The sequence below is a fragment of the Notolepis coatsorum genome, assembly GCF_963971535.1.
Source record: "Notolepis coatsorum genome assembly, chromosome: 5".
Lineage (NCBI taxonomy): Eukaryota > Metazoa > Chordata > Actinopteri > Aulopiformes > Paralepididae > Notolepis > Notolepis coatsorum.
The window spans coordinates 139043672-139057322 of NC_140169.1; the positions used below are offsets into that span (position 1 = coordinate 139043672).

Here is a 13651-nt window from a genome sequence, read left to right on the forward strand (position 1 = left end):
ACACTACAGACGGTTAGTGTGATAGTAAAGGGTTAACCTATCTATCTATCTATCTATCTATCTATCTATCTATCTATCTATCTATCTATCTATCTATCTATCTATCTATCTATCTATCTATCTATCTATCTATCTATCTATCTATCTATCATCTTACAATATTTTTGTATATTTTTTGTCTTTTTTTTTTTTTTTTTACAAATCTGTTGAAACCGCTCTCTATTTATAAGAATAAGAGAAATTATTAATTACACTTGGTATTCAGACAACCAAGGTTATTAACGTAACCTAAACTACCGTTCACTCACAATTTAAGCTGGCACATCTCGCGCTAATCTCACACATATCCCAAAACCCAAAACTGTCTTGTACAAATGAATTGTATTGAGTTAAAGAGTTAGAATGTGCAATGTCACATATTAAATACGGCCCAGTGGACTGATGAATGAGAAGTCACGACCCTTAGTGAGGGATTAACGATTCATGGATAGCCACAAGCAATGGCCTCCATGTTATTTTGAATTTTCATCATTTCACTGAGCTATATTTAATACCTAATACTGTAATTTGTGGCACAGCGAGTGACGTCACATGTTCCACACTCTGTAACTCGATAACTCTCAAGTCAAATGCATTTGGTGCAAGAGCCTCTGTAGTCGGGGAGATTATGGACGTGACGAATCTGCTTTTGGTGCGAGTGTTTTAAAGTCAGTGTTCCCACCCGAGTTTGGCGTTGATGTGAGTCGGTCTCTCTCTCTCTCTCTCTCTTGCTCTCTCTCGCTCTCTCTCTCTCTCTCTCCATCTCTCTCTCTCTCTCTCCCCCTCTCTCTCTCTCTCTCTCGCTCTCGCTCTCTCTCGCTCTCGCTCTCGCTCTCGCTCCCTCTCCCTCTCCCTCTCCCTCTCCCTCTCTCTCTCTCTCTCTCTCTCTCTCTCTCTCTCTCTCTCTCTCTCTCTCTCTCTCTCTCTCTCTCCCCCCCCTCTCTCACCTCTATCTCTCAGTCCGTCTCACTCACTGCCTCTGTCTGTGTCTGTCTCACTTGCTCTCTCTCTCTGCCTCTCTCTCTCTCGCGCGCTCAGGAGGGTCATCAAAGAGAAGTCGCCTATTCTCAGTCCTTGCCCCACAACTACCCACCCCAGCTAGGACAGCCGAAACCCGTCCAATCTTTCGTGGACTTTTCGTGTCTCTCTCTCATCTCTCTCTCTCTCTCTCTCTCCCTTCTCTCATCTCTGTGTCTCTGTCTCTCTCTCCTCTCTCTCTCTCTCTCTCTCTCTCTCTCTCTCTCTCTCTCTCTCTCCCCGCATCCACGCCAGATCCTATCCCTTTCATGTGCTTTACCTCTGACTCTACAGCTCACAGCTAGAGACAATCCAGTATAGGAGACAACACACACACAGCGTTCTGATCTCGATCTGCCTCCATTTCAAACAGCATGCCTACTTGAATTCACACCGGTTGTTTCTCTCCACTGGAATAAATAAATAAATAATAAAAAAAAAAAAAGCTGAAATGATCTCTGAGACCTGGCCCCACTGACTCACTGTTCGACACAGAAGAATAGTGTTACCGGATCGCTGCCAACCACCCCCTTCCCCCCCCCCTCCCCCCACTGTGTCCTCCTGTAGGAGCTTGACAGGTGCAATTACCCGGTGTGGATAATTGCCGTGCCCAGGAGCCACACTGTCGGTACTGTTATTTTAGTGTAGAGCAGCTATTGCTCAGTCTACTGCTGCTTTGGTGGAGAGCAAACAGGACCACTGGGCAGCCAGTTAACCACACGCACTGCATAATAATAATAATAATTCATTTTATTTTGTATAGCGCTTTTCAAGGACCCAAAGTCGCTGACAATAGGCATAAAAAAGAAAACAAAGAAACAAAACCAGAGGGAAACGGAGGACAATAAGAAAACACGGGAAACATAAAACCACGAGTAACGGATAACAAATGAGGGAGTGAGTAGGGGAGACAGTCGGGAGGGGAGTAAGGGAAACCCAAGGGGGGTGGGGGGGGGGGGGCAGGAGAGGAGAGAACGTGGGGCAGGGGAAAATGGTGGCGAGTTGGAGGAGGGTGGTTATGGGTAAGGAAGGTTGAATGCTTGGGAGAACAGGTAGGTTTTGAGTCTGGATTTGAAGGTGGAGAGTGAGGGAGAGTCTCTGATGGTCTGAGGGAGGGAGTTCCAGAGTCGGGGTGCAGCTCGTGAAAAAGCCCGGTCACCGAAACGTTTAAGTTTAGATGACGGGACAGTGAGGGAAAGAGTGGAAGAGGACCGGAGGGAACGGGTGGGGCGGTAGGGGAGAAGGAGTTCAGTCGGGTAGGGGGGGGGCAGGCTATGGAGGGCTTTGAAGGTGAGGAGTAATGTTGCATAGTTAGTGACACTGTAGCAATACATGTAGATGCAAGTTTTTGAAAATAATTTGAATGGCCCTTCTAAGGTTTCTCTCCTCCACATTGCCTGTGGTGCTTTTTTTCCCCTATTGCTAGGTTTCAGTGAGTTTTTCCTTAGCTTCGCGTGGGGTATGTCTGGGAGTGTTTGCATTTATTAAAAAAAAAATTGACTTTATGGTGTTTTTGTTTTGACTTATTGTGATGCTTCTTCTTGACTTGTTTAAAGAAGACGTCTCCGGCCCATAGGGGACATTAACGTGTGTTGTCGGGCCTTACAAATACATTTGATTTGATTTGATTTTGCTTTAAGAGAGCCGTTCAGTGAGAATTCTGGAGAGTTTTTAGGTAGCTTTTGGCGTTCTGTAGCTCTGGAGTAACAGAAGATAGATAAGAGAGCTAATTTCCTGCATTTAAGTTTTGTACCAAAGTATCTCAGCTGACCAAAGTTATAATGGATCTCCCTTTGTCTCTCTCTTGTAGCTCAGCTAATCAAATCAAGGAGTAGATTACGGCACGTGTGGTTATAACTAGGGCTGTCAGTTTATCGTGTTAATTAGATTAATTAATTACACAGCAAATCATCGTGTTATGAAAATCAACTCAAAATTATATATATATATATATTTTTTTATAATATTTCTTTTTTATCTCATTCATTCCATAAGAACGTAGAATACACATTTACAGACTTTTTTTTAATATGGTCCATTCACATGTTCTTGGTATCTGATTCTAGGGACATCTATGGATCTCAGGGAACTTATTCCCAGTGTCAGAAATACTGTGTGTGTTACTAGGCTTGAGTAAACTGTAATGAACCAAATGAGAATATCAAAAATATCTTTGACTGTGAATAACACCATGCTCAAATTGACCAGACCTGAAAAATCTAAGCAAATTAATAGATGGAAGATGATTAAACGGAAGGTTTTGTAGATACAGTACTGAATTCTGCCATCTGGACACATGCCATTTGAAATATGATTATAGAATATCAGGCCTAAAATGTTATGCGATTAAAATGCGATTAATTAGATTAATTAATTACAAATCCTGTACTGTAATTAGATACATTTTTTTTATCGCCTGACGGCACTAGTTTTAACACCTCCGTGGTCCCTGCCAGCACAGCCCATTGTATGGTCAGTGAGGTTGACCACTACAGTACCATGTTCACGACCGCCAAGGTCCACTAGAGCCTCTGCACGGTCAGCATGGTTACCATCATCGGTATCGACTAGAACTGCTGCATGGTCAAAAGCACCACCTTGGTCAATATGTGTGTGGTCAATATGGTCAACGGGGTTAATAATACAAATGAATTGAATGCCGAGCCTTAAAGGCTTCAGTGTCAGAACTCTCTTACTTCTTCAATAAGCCATTATCATTATCATTGGTGTTCCTTGTCATCAGTTCACCCTTATCATTGGTGTTCCTTGTCATCAGTTTACCCTTATCATTGGTGTTCCTTGTCATCAGTTTACCCTTATCATTGGTGTTCCTTGTCATCTGTGCAAGACTATTATTGCGACATTATGGACTAACCTTTGAAATATTTGCGATATGCAATATACACGCCACTGACTGTCTTTTAAAATCAAATTAAAAACGTATAATTACTGGGTTTGGTGGATCTAGTAAAGTCTGAGCAGAGTTAAGTTGAGATTTTTTGCCAAGTTTTTTTTTTTTCAGATTTTATCTTTTTGGCGCTCTGCCTTAAAGGACACCAACTCACGTCACTCTAACATTTTGTCAAAAAAAAAAGGGCCTGTCTGTCTGTCTGTCTGTCTGTCTGCCTGCCTGCCTGCCTGCCTGTCTGTCTGTCTGTCTGTCTGCCTGCCTGTCTGCCTGCGTTATTGATATTTCTGTTGACACCATAATGTGTTTCTCTGGCCTCTATCTGCGTTCCCGGCTCACGAGGCTATTATTTAATAACCCCCAAACGCCTCGAGAGTAAAAAAAAAAAACACACGCGCGCCTGTGTGCACTCGCACAAAATCTCACAACCGCCCACACGCACACACCTCCACCTTCGGTGTATAATGTAGTGTATAATGTAGTGTATAATGTGTATCTAAAAAAGTGTGTGCGTGTGTGCTTGCGTACGTGCACATTTCCCCACGTGTGCGGGTATGTGTGTGTGTGTGTGTGTGTGTGTGTGTGTGTGTGTGTGTGTGACTGAATTCCTATAGCTCAGTGTTAATCCGTCCTGTGAGGTATGGAGGTCATACAGTGTGAGTCTGTCTGCAGGCGGCAGATAACCTTCAGTCGGAGGGTAAGCGGCTCCTATGGCCCAGTGCTGCTCAGAGTGTGGGTCACGGGAAGATTGAAACGGCTCCCCATATTGTTCCAACGGATAACCACGGCGCTCTGAAGTCCATTCAGAAGAACATAAATAGACACGTCGACTAAACCACCGACTGGTAATTAAGTTTGTGAAAACAGGAGACATGTTGTTGTCCTATTAGCTGCTGCACAGTAATGTAGCGAAGCAGTTTGGGATTTAAATCCACTCTGACGTTTATTCTAAAAAAATGTGGGCCCCCTGGAGATACAGAGAGAGATGCCGAGAGAGATACCGAGAGAGATACCATGAGAGATACAGAGAGAGATACAGAGAGAGATACGGAGAGAGATACAGAGAGATGCCGAGAGAGATACGGAGAGAGATACGGAGAGAGATACGGAGAGAGATACGGAGAGAGATACGGAGAGAGATACGGAGAGAGATACGGAGAAATAGAGAGAGATAGAGAGAGATACAGAGAGAGATACAGAGAGAGATACTGAGAGAGATACAGAGAGAGATACTGAGAGATGCCGTGAGAGATGCCGTGAGAGATACGGAGAGAGAAACAGAGAGATACCGGGAGAGAGATACCGGGAGAGAGATACCGAGAGAGATACAGAGAGAGAGATACGGAGAGAGATACAGAGAGAGATACCGCGAGAGATACAGAGAGAGATGCTGGTAGGACTCGTAAGCCCAGGACACAGTATACAAGCACCATTAGTCGAGGCGGCAGCCTGGGCAGACAGACACGGTATCCAGAGGAGACGCAGTACGTTCCTCCACATCCAGTCTAGACCCTGGCGTTCCTGTTCTCATTATCCTCTTCACACTTTTCTATCCTGCTCGCCGCTCTCTGCCCGCCTGCCTCGTTACTGCTCACACTCTCTCTCTCTCATCTTCTCTCTCTCTCTCTTCTCTCTCTCTCTCTCTCTCTCTCTCTCTCTCTCTCTCTCTCTCTCTCTCTCTCTCTCTCTCTCTCTCTCTCTCTCTCTCTCTCTCCTCTCTCTCTCTCTCTCTCTCTCTCTCTCTCTCTCTCTCTATCTCTCTCTCGTGCTTTCTCTCTATCTCCCCCTCTTTTTCTCTCTCTCTCTCCCTCACTGTCCCTCTCTTTCTTTATCTCTCCTCTACTCTTTCTGTCTCTCTTTCTCTCGCTCTATCTCCCCCCTCTTTCTCTCTCTGCCCTCTCTCTCTCTCTGTCTCCCTCTTTCTATCTCTCTCCCCCTCTTTCTCTATCTGCCCACCCTCTCTGTGTTTCTCTCTCTCCCCTTCTCCCTTTCTGTCTCTCCCTCTCTCTTTCTATATCTCTCTCCCCCTCTTTCTCTATCTGTGTTTATATCTCTCCCTTCCCCCCCTCTGTCTCTCCCTCTCTCTTTCTTTTTTTTATCCACTTTTTCTCCCATTTTCTATATTTTCTCCCATCCAATTTCGTATCAGGCGCAGGCGCACCAACCGACCTGTAGGAGTCGCTGTCCACAACGCCCGATCCCCACCCATCAGTTTCCCACCCCCTAATACGGCCAATGTGTATTAGTACGGACGACCAGCTAAACTGAAAGCAAATGTGGAGCGCTGGGCTCGAACTGACGAGCCCAGCGTCTCCAGCATTTCGTGGCGAGCGCCTTGCCCACTACGCCATGTAGCCGCCCTTCTCCCTCTCTCTTTCTATATCTCTCTCCCCCTCTTTCTCTATCTGTGTTTATATCTCTCCTTCCCCCCCTCTCCCTGTCTCTCCCTCTCTCTTTCTCTTTCTTTCTATATATCTCCCCCCCCCCTCTCTCTCTCTCTCTCTCTCTCTCTCTCTCTCTCTCTCTCTCTCTCTCTCTCTCTCTCTCTCTCTCTCTCTCTCTCTCTCTCTCTCTCTCTCTCTCTCTCTCTCATATCCCTTCCTCTTTCTCAATTCCACTCTCTCTCCGTTCCTTCATTCCTCTTCCTTGGCCGTAGCTCCTGGTCTCAGAAAGGTAAGACATGGTGAATAATGGAACGGCTCAGTTGAAAGTGAAAAAGAACCCCCCCCCCCCTCCTCCCCCCCCCTCCTTCTCCCCCCACGTCTGCTCTGTATTCTTAATAGATTGGCTTGGAAGTCATCAGTGACCCTGACAGAGGGGTGAGGGCCAGGGCTCCATTTCACACATATGATGATAATACACATATATATATACGCATGCACACGCACACGCACACACACACACACACACACACACACACACACACACACACACACACACCTACACACCTACACACCTACACACCTACACACCTACACACCTACACACCTACACACACACACACCTACACACCTACACACACACACACACACACTCATAGAGGCAAACAGAGGTCAGGAAATGTAATTATTTTTGTTTGTTTGGCGGATGGTAGATGAGGACAACCGTTGAGGGGGTTAAATGGTGCATTTATATTTATATAACAGCTTTTATCCAAAGCGCTTTACAATGATTTGTTCCTCACATTCACCCATTCACACACCAATGGCAGAGGCAACCATGCAAGGTGCCAACCTGCACATCGGGAGCAATTAGGGGTTAAGAGTCTTGCTCAAGGACACTTCGACACGCTGCTCGGGAGGAGCGGGAATCGAACCGGGAACCTTCCGACTACCAGACGACCGCTCTATTTCCTGACCCACTGTCGCTCCAGGTGGATAGCATTTCAACTCTTACCACGCAACGACCCACCGGCGGGACATTTTTAGGACGATTTGCCCACCTGCACTTTGGCGACCCCTAGTGGCTCGGGTGTGCATATTTTGTAATACAATATATATATCGAATTGAAGGCTTATTTGTTGCCTGTCGATAGAAATCAGCAGAAATCAGCACTCTTGAGGACTGGGGTTCAGCACCAGTCAGTGGCTGGAGCGATAGAGTCCTTGTAGAAAACAGTGACCGCACCGGTGGAAAAGCCTCATTGAGATGGAAAAGATCCCTGTCTTTATTGCCCGGTTTACAGTCAAACATATCGGGTCGCCGCGGTCGTCAATGATACAATCACGTCTGCGAAGCGGATTTATTGGTTAATGATTGAAGAAGACAATACGAGCAGGTTCTGCAGAGGCTGCGAGAGACACTGCCATCAACACCCACGCGGCACTGTGCGCGCGCTGTGTGTTTATGTGAGGTTATGGGGGTTGGTGTTGGAATTGCTAGTAAAGGATTTTAAAAGGTAACCCGCGGCCACAGAGTGTTTTCTGATTGTCTCGGCACGTGGTCGTGGCTTGGGATTCTCCCTATAATGTGCCGAGAGGCGGGCGGCTTGGCGAAGGTAAACCATAGTAAAAGATCAGGCTGACCGTGATTGATGGTCCCTTCCCCTATCCCATCAGACAGGTGTAAAGTCCTAGGATGGGTGGCCCCCAGGACAGGGGGAGAGTAGTCCAGAGGGAATCGAGTTTTAAGTTTAAGTTTATTTATTTATTCTTTACCCAGGGACGGTGCATCACCATTTTTAGTTTCCACTTTAATGTTAATGTGCCAGAGTTGGCTAATGAGCTTGTTTTCATCTGTCGTCCCTGACTAACATGTATGTCTTCATGGTGTGGGAGGAAACCAGAGGAACCAGAGGAAACCCACGTGAACACAGGGAGAACGTGCAAACTCCACACAGGAAGGCCTCCCACCGGGGTTCGAACCCAGGACCTTGTTGCCAGGAGGCAGCAGTGCTAACCACTACGCCAACATGCCGTAGACTTAGAGTGACGGAGTGAGGGGAACTCAGACAGACAGGGGAGAGAGAGAGAGAAGCAGAGAGAGAGGGGAGGAGCAGAGAGAGGGGGAGGCAGGGAGAAGGACCGAGGGAGGCAGTGAGGAGGAGAGAGAGAGAGGAAGGGGATTAGGAGGAGAGAGAGAAAGGAGATGAGAGAGAGAAAGGGAGGGAGGGGTGAGGAGGAGAGAGGGAGGGATGGGCTGAAGGAAAGAGAGAGGGTAGTAGAAAGAGAGAGATGGTGGGAGGAGAGTGGGTGAGGGGAAGGTGGAGAGACAAATAACCTGAGAGACAGATAGAGGTAGAGAGAGAGAGATGGAGGGAGTGGGAGAGATAGAGAGAAGCAGAGAGAGAGAGGTAGAGAACCTATCTGAGAAAGTGAGGGAGGAGGACAGAAGTGTAGATGAAGACAAGGAGGGACATTAACTGAACCATGTTGTATATGATGAACGTGTGTAACAGTGATATAATATTTCCAGATCTAAATAGCCAGTTATTTGCTTTCCACTCCACAGGAACTATGTTGAAAGTGCGAGATGGAAACGTGTTCCTCTGTCCTGCGTTGAGTGGCTTCCCGCGCGAGCCTCAGTTTTATCGATTTGCGTCCGTGTTTTGGTCCGCCGATATAGCTTTTATTCATCACGCATTCAATTATCCAATAAAGGGGCCTGCCTTAGTGGCCAAATGATTAAAGCCATCAATCAGCAGAGATGATTAAAGTCATCAATCAATCGGCAAGTATTAAATTAACAGCTTTTAGGGGGAGAGCGAGAGTGAGAGTGAGTGCTTGCAGGCACTTTTAATGACCCTTATCTCCCAGCAACAGTTGGTGCTTTCTCTTGGGCGGCTGAGTGGTGATTTCCGAAAAAGAGCTACCAATTATCTTAGACAAGAATGAAAAGAAAAGTTATAAATATAAGTTAACAAAAGGATAAATACAAGCTTCTGATTCACTGCTCACTGCTAAATTACCTACTTGTTCACAGAGAGCTTTTTTTAGATTAGATTAGATTCAAATTGATTGTCATTATTCAGCACAATACTGTACAGTACAAAGGAAATAAGTTTGGCATCCAACCAGAGTGCAAATGTAAAATGTAATGTAAAGTGCAATGTACAGGTGATTAAACTGGGTATAAAATATATATATATTAGTACCACTGGGTGTAGTACTAATCAGATGTATGTACAGAGTTATAATATTAATATGTACAGGGATACAGGTATAAAGACAGCAGCATAACTAGTAAGAGTAGGTAAGGGATATGTACAGATATATATATATAGTATACAGATATGTAAAAGGATTATGTGCAGGTATGTAGAGACGGATGTGGATAGATATATATATACAGTAATAATAAATATATATATATGGTATATACAGCATTATTGTACATGCTATCATACAGAGTTATATGGGTAGACTATACTATGAGGTAGGTAGTTAAGATTACTATGATTACAGTGTAGGGCAGTTGTAGGCAGTGAAAGCCTATAAATTGAGTATAGGCAACATAGTTCAAAGTCGTACAATTATGGGTAACAGCCTAGCGTGTAGACAATGGAGTCAGAGTTTATACTGTATGGTATGGGGCAGGGGTGTGGGGGCTGTCAACCTGGCACAGATGACATCTCAGGGAAAGAAGCTGTTCGTTAGTCTGCTTGCTTGGAGCGGAGGTTCCTGTGTAGCGTCTCCCGGAGGGGAGGAGGGCAAACAGTCCATGATTGGGATGAGAGGTGTCCTTGAACAATGCCTTCCTCAGACACCGTTTGTGATGAATAGACTCAATAGCAGGGAATGATGTACCAGTGATATATACGTTTTCACCACCCACTGCAGTGCTTTCAGGTCTGAGGCAGTGTAGTTGCCCTACCATACTGTGATGCAGTTGGTGAATTTTGAACTAATCGTATAACGGTGAATTAAGATTGTCATTCATCTTTTTTTATATATATATAATGCGTAAAGCTTGTTTTCCAAGCGATCGTGTCCTGATTTAAGCAGAACTATAGCCAAGCACAGCATGCACTAGCTACACACAACCCCACGCCAAGCTAGCGTAATTAACCTGGCCTCGTAGCTAAAGCTAATAACGGCAATGGCCCCGGACCACTAAGCCGCTTTTAATCGTGCTGCCGCTGTGATTGATTAGCACCATTTGTACCCGGATGGGCAGAGGCCGTACGGGGGAAAGGAAATGTACTAAATCGCTGCGTCTGGAGGGCCAACCTTATCTCCCACCACCGAGAGGAAGGTACACCCTGCGACTCTGTGAATAATTACATGTCACTGGCTAACTTTTAATTTGTTTCTCCCCCCTCCCCCTTTATTCCTACTGCGTCACTGTGGTGAACTGTACTTCTAAGTGAGTGTCGTTGACCGCATTCACACAGCGGCCATTTTGTTCTTCTGTCATGCTTGAATCCCCCCCCCCCCCCCCCCCCCCCCTTTTCTTTACACATATACTGTACACGACCACAATAAAAGATCACTTTGGACCAACAAATGAGATGTGAGGGGGTTATGATAAGCGGGGTGGAGATTTAGCAGCCGGTGTGATATCCACGTTTTTACTGTCTCTATAAGTAATAATAATAATAAAATACAAAAAATAAGGCAACTTTCACATTTTAAACTTTTCCCCACACTGTTTCAAACTGAGTCATCCTTTGTTTTTCCTTGGCAGTGTCTCTCTCTATTTTTAGGTAGTATTTCATGGTGCTTTTCCCAAGATCCAGTCAGGGGGGTGGGGGGGGGGGGTTCTTTTGTTTAACACCTCTGGAGAATAAGCTTCTCATTAAAGGAATCCCATCCTGAGCATGACATAAGAGCAAAATGGCCGGGGAGCTCCAGTAGCTCACCGCGTACCTCGAGCGCTATTTCGGCGCCGGGGACAACCGTGCTCGTCACGGATCTGGGGTTTAGCGAGTTCGATTCCCGGACTGCAGCCGTGCCTTTCTCAGAGTGTCTTCCCCCCATCTGTACCCCCATTCAACCTGTTTCTGTCGGTCATTCTTGACCAGAGTAAATGCGATAAACGCAAAAAAGAGCCAGCGGAATGGCCAAAGTTTAAAAAAAAAAAAAGCAAAATGGCCACCGTGTGAATCTGGTCAGCGGCTGTTGTTCGGCTCTTACACAAAACACACCCTTTTTACTCACATTCCCATTTTGAATGAATGAATGAAAGATTTTTTACTCTTGAAAAAGTATAAAAACGAATTATCACAAATTATATAGTGTTATTCTATTGTTAATTTGATGAAATAACGCTGTATCTCTATACAATCCAATACATTTATATTTAAATACATTTATATAAATATATAGTATATATATACTAAATAAATACCACATGATATACACAATTTCTTCTATTTTTTATTTACATCTTACACATACTCCCAATAAACACACTTCCTCTTCCAGATACCCATTTAAGAAAGATTTTTTGTACATCTTTTTAAACTGATTTATGTTTGTACTCTGTTTTAGCTCTAACTCCAGACTGTTCCACAAGTCCACCCCACCGATTGACATGCACATACTTTTCATTTTGGTTTTTTTAAGTTTATCGCTCCTCTCAAATTATAGCCACCTTCTCTTTCCCTGAAATTTTTTTTGGCAACAGGTTATTTCTGGCTTTGTACATGATTTGTAATGTTTTACATTTTGACCAGATCCATAAATGTCAAGGTGATTGATTTAAGGTGTTTTAATTTTCTCTGAAAACACACCGCGTCGGCTTTAGGGCTGCAGCTATCGAGGATTTGACCCGTTATTCCATTGTTTGATCGCAGCGGAAGTGCGTTGTACGACGGTAATCATGGTCTGTGTGAAACACAGTGCGCTGTGGGTTAAATCAGGCCTCGAGGCAAAACACCAACACCGAGCCGTTTAGTGGCACTCGGTTGAGTTCTAACTATGGAACGAGAACCAGCTCCCCAAGCCCCTCTTGCAATCGCGCGCGAGGGAATCGGGAGAGAAAGAGAGCGTGGGAGGAAGAACCGTTAAACAGGACAACCTCCAGATGGAACCGTTAGCCTCTGCTCCCTTTAGGCGCCTGCAGGGAAGCAGCAGATTGGAGTTTAATTTTGTGTCTGATGGTTTTGGGCCTTTCGAATTCTCTCAGATCTAACTAACTAACTTTAGGAGAGGGGGCAGTGAGTGCATTGGGGAGAATTGTTTTTACTAGGAGGAAGCTGAGACAGATGGATAAGGCAGACTTGGAGTGAGTTTTTAGGCGTCATGGAGCAATTGCAACCCTTACGCACGAAGACCCGTTAAATCGGTATATACTGTAATACATGCACAAGGGTGTTCCTCCCCCACGGCTCTACAGAGACCCTATGAACCCAACGTGTTTCAAACCCCTCCAAGTCCTTCGCTAGCAGATAGCACTGGAAATGCAAGTCATCGACTCCTTAAAAACCTGCTTAGCTCTCATCGGCTCCTTAAAAACCCGCCTTGCTCTCATCCGCCCCTCAACTATCCCCTCCAAATGTGTTTTAAACCCTTGAAAATGTTCTATATTCTTATTCGGTGAACTACTGAAAAAGGCTCCGCGGCATCTCTACACCTTTACTCTCATTGAGAACACAAGGATCTATGGATATGCAAATCGGCAACAAGCACTTGTTGATATTTACCAGGAATTTCAAGCTGGCGGCTTATTATTCTTTCAAGACATGTCGAGACCTACTCGGCGTTCTGTGTGTCGCTGAAGCTAAAGGGGTCAAGTTACCACACATTGGACCATAGACCACTGCACTACATAGACCACAGCATTACATTGAGCTCATGGAGGAGAGGGCGGGGGGAGAAAATGAATGAATGCGCAGATTGATGAACCTAGACAATCCAGAGACTCCGTGGGCAATCTGCGCGATGATGCGTAGTTCGGGAGTAGGTGCGAAAAGGCGACTATAGCTCGGCCTGATAAAGTGCCGATCCACTTGGGATTGGTCGCGCCGTGTTCAGGAGACTCGGGCGTATACAAATCTATTGGATCATGTCTCCAGCACCCCCACAGCCGTAGCAACAACCACTTAATGTCGGCGGCTAAGTGGCGCAGTGATGGGCAAGGCGCTCGCCGCTAACGCAGGAGATGCTGGGTTCGAGCCCAGCTCTCGGCGTTGCTTCCGGCTTGGCTGGTCGTTCATACTAATACAATTGGCAGTATTAGGGGGTGGGAAAGCCGGTGGGTGGGGATCGGACGTTGTGGACAGCGACTCCTACAGGTTGGTTGGTG

At 45.5% G+C, this 13651-nt stretch overlaps 1 protein-coding gene across 1 annotated transcript in view; it reads left to right on the top strand.

Annotated features, from left to right (window-relative positions):
- The window catches only part of LOC311229107 (utrophin-like), a gene marked incomplete at its 3' end in the record, with an annotated part of 228255 nt that overhangs the window by 112398 nt on the left and 102206 nt on the right, over positions 1–13651 (top strand).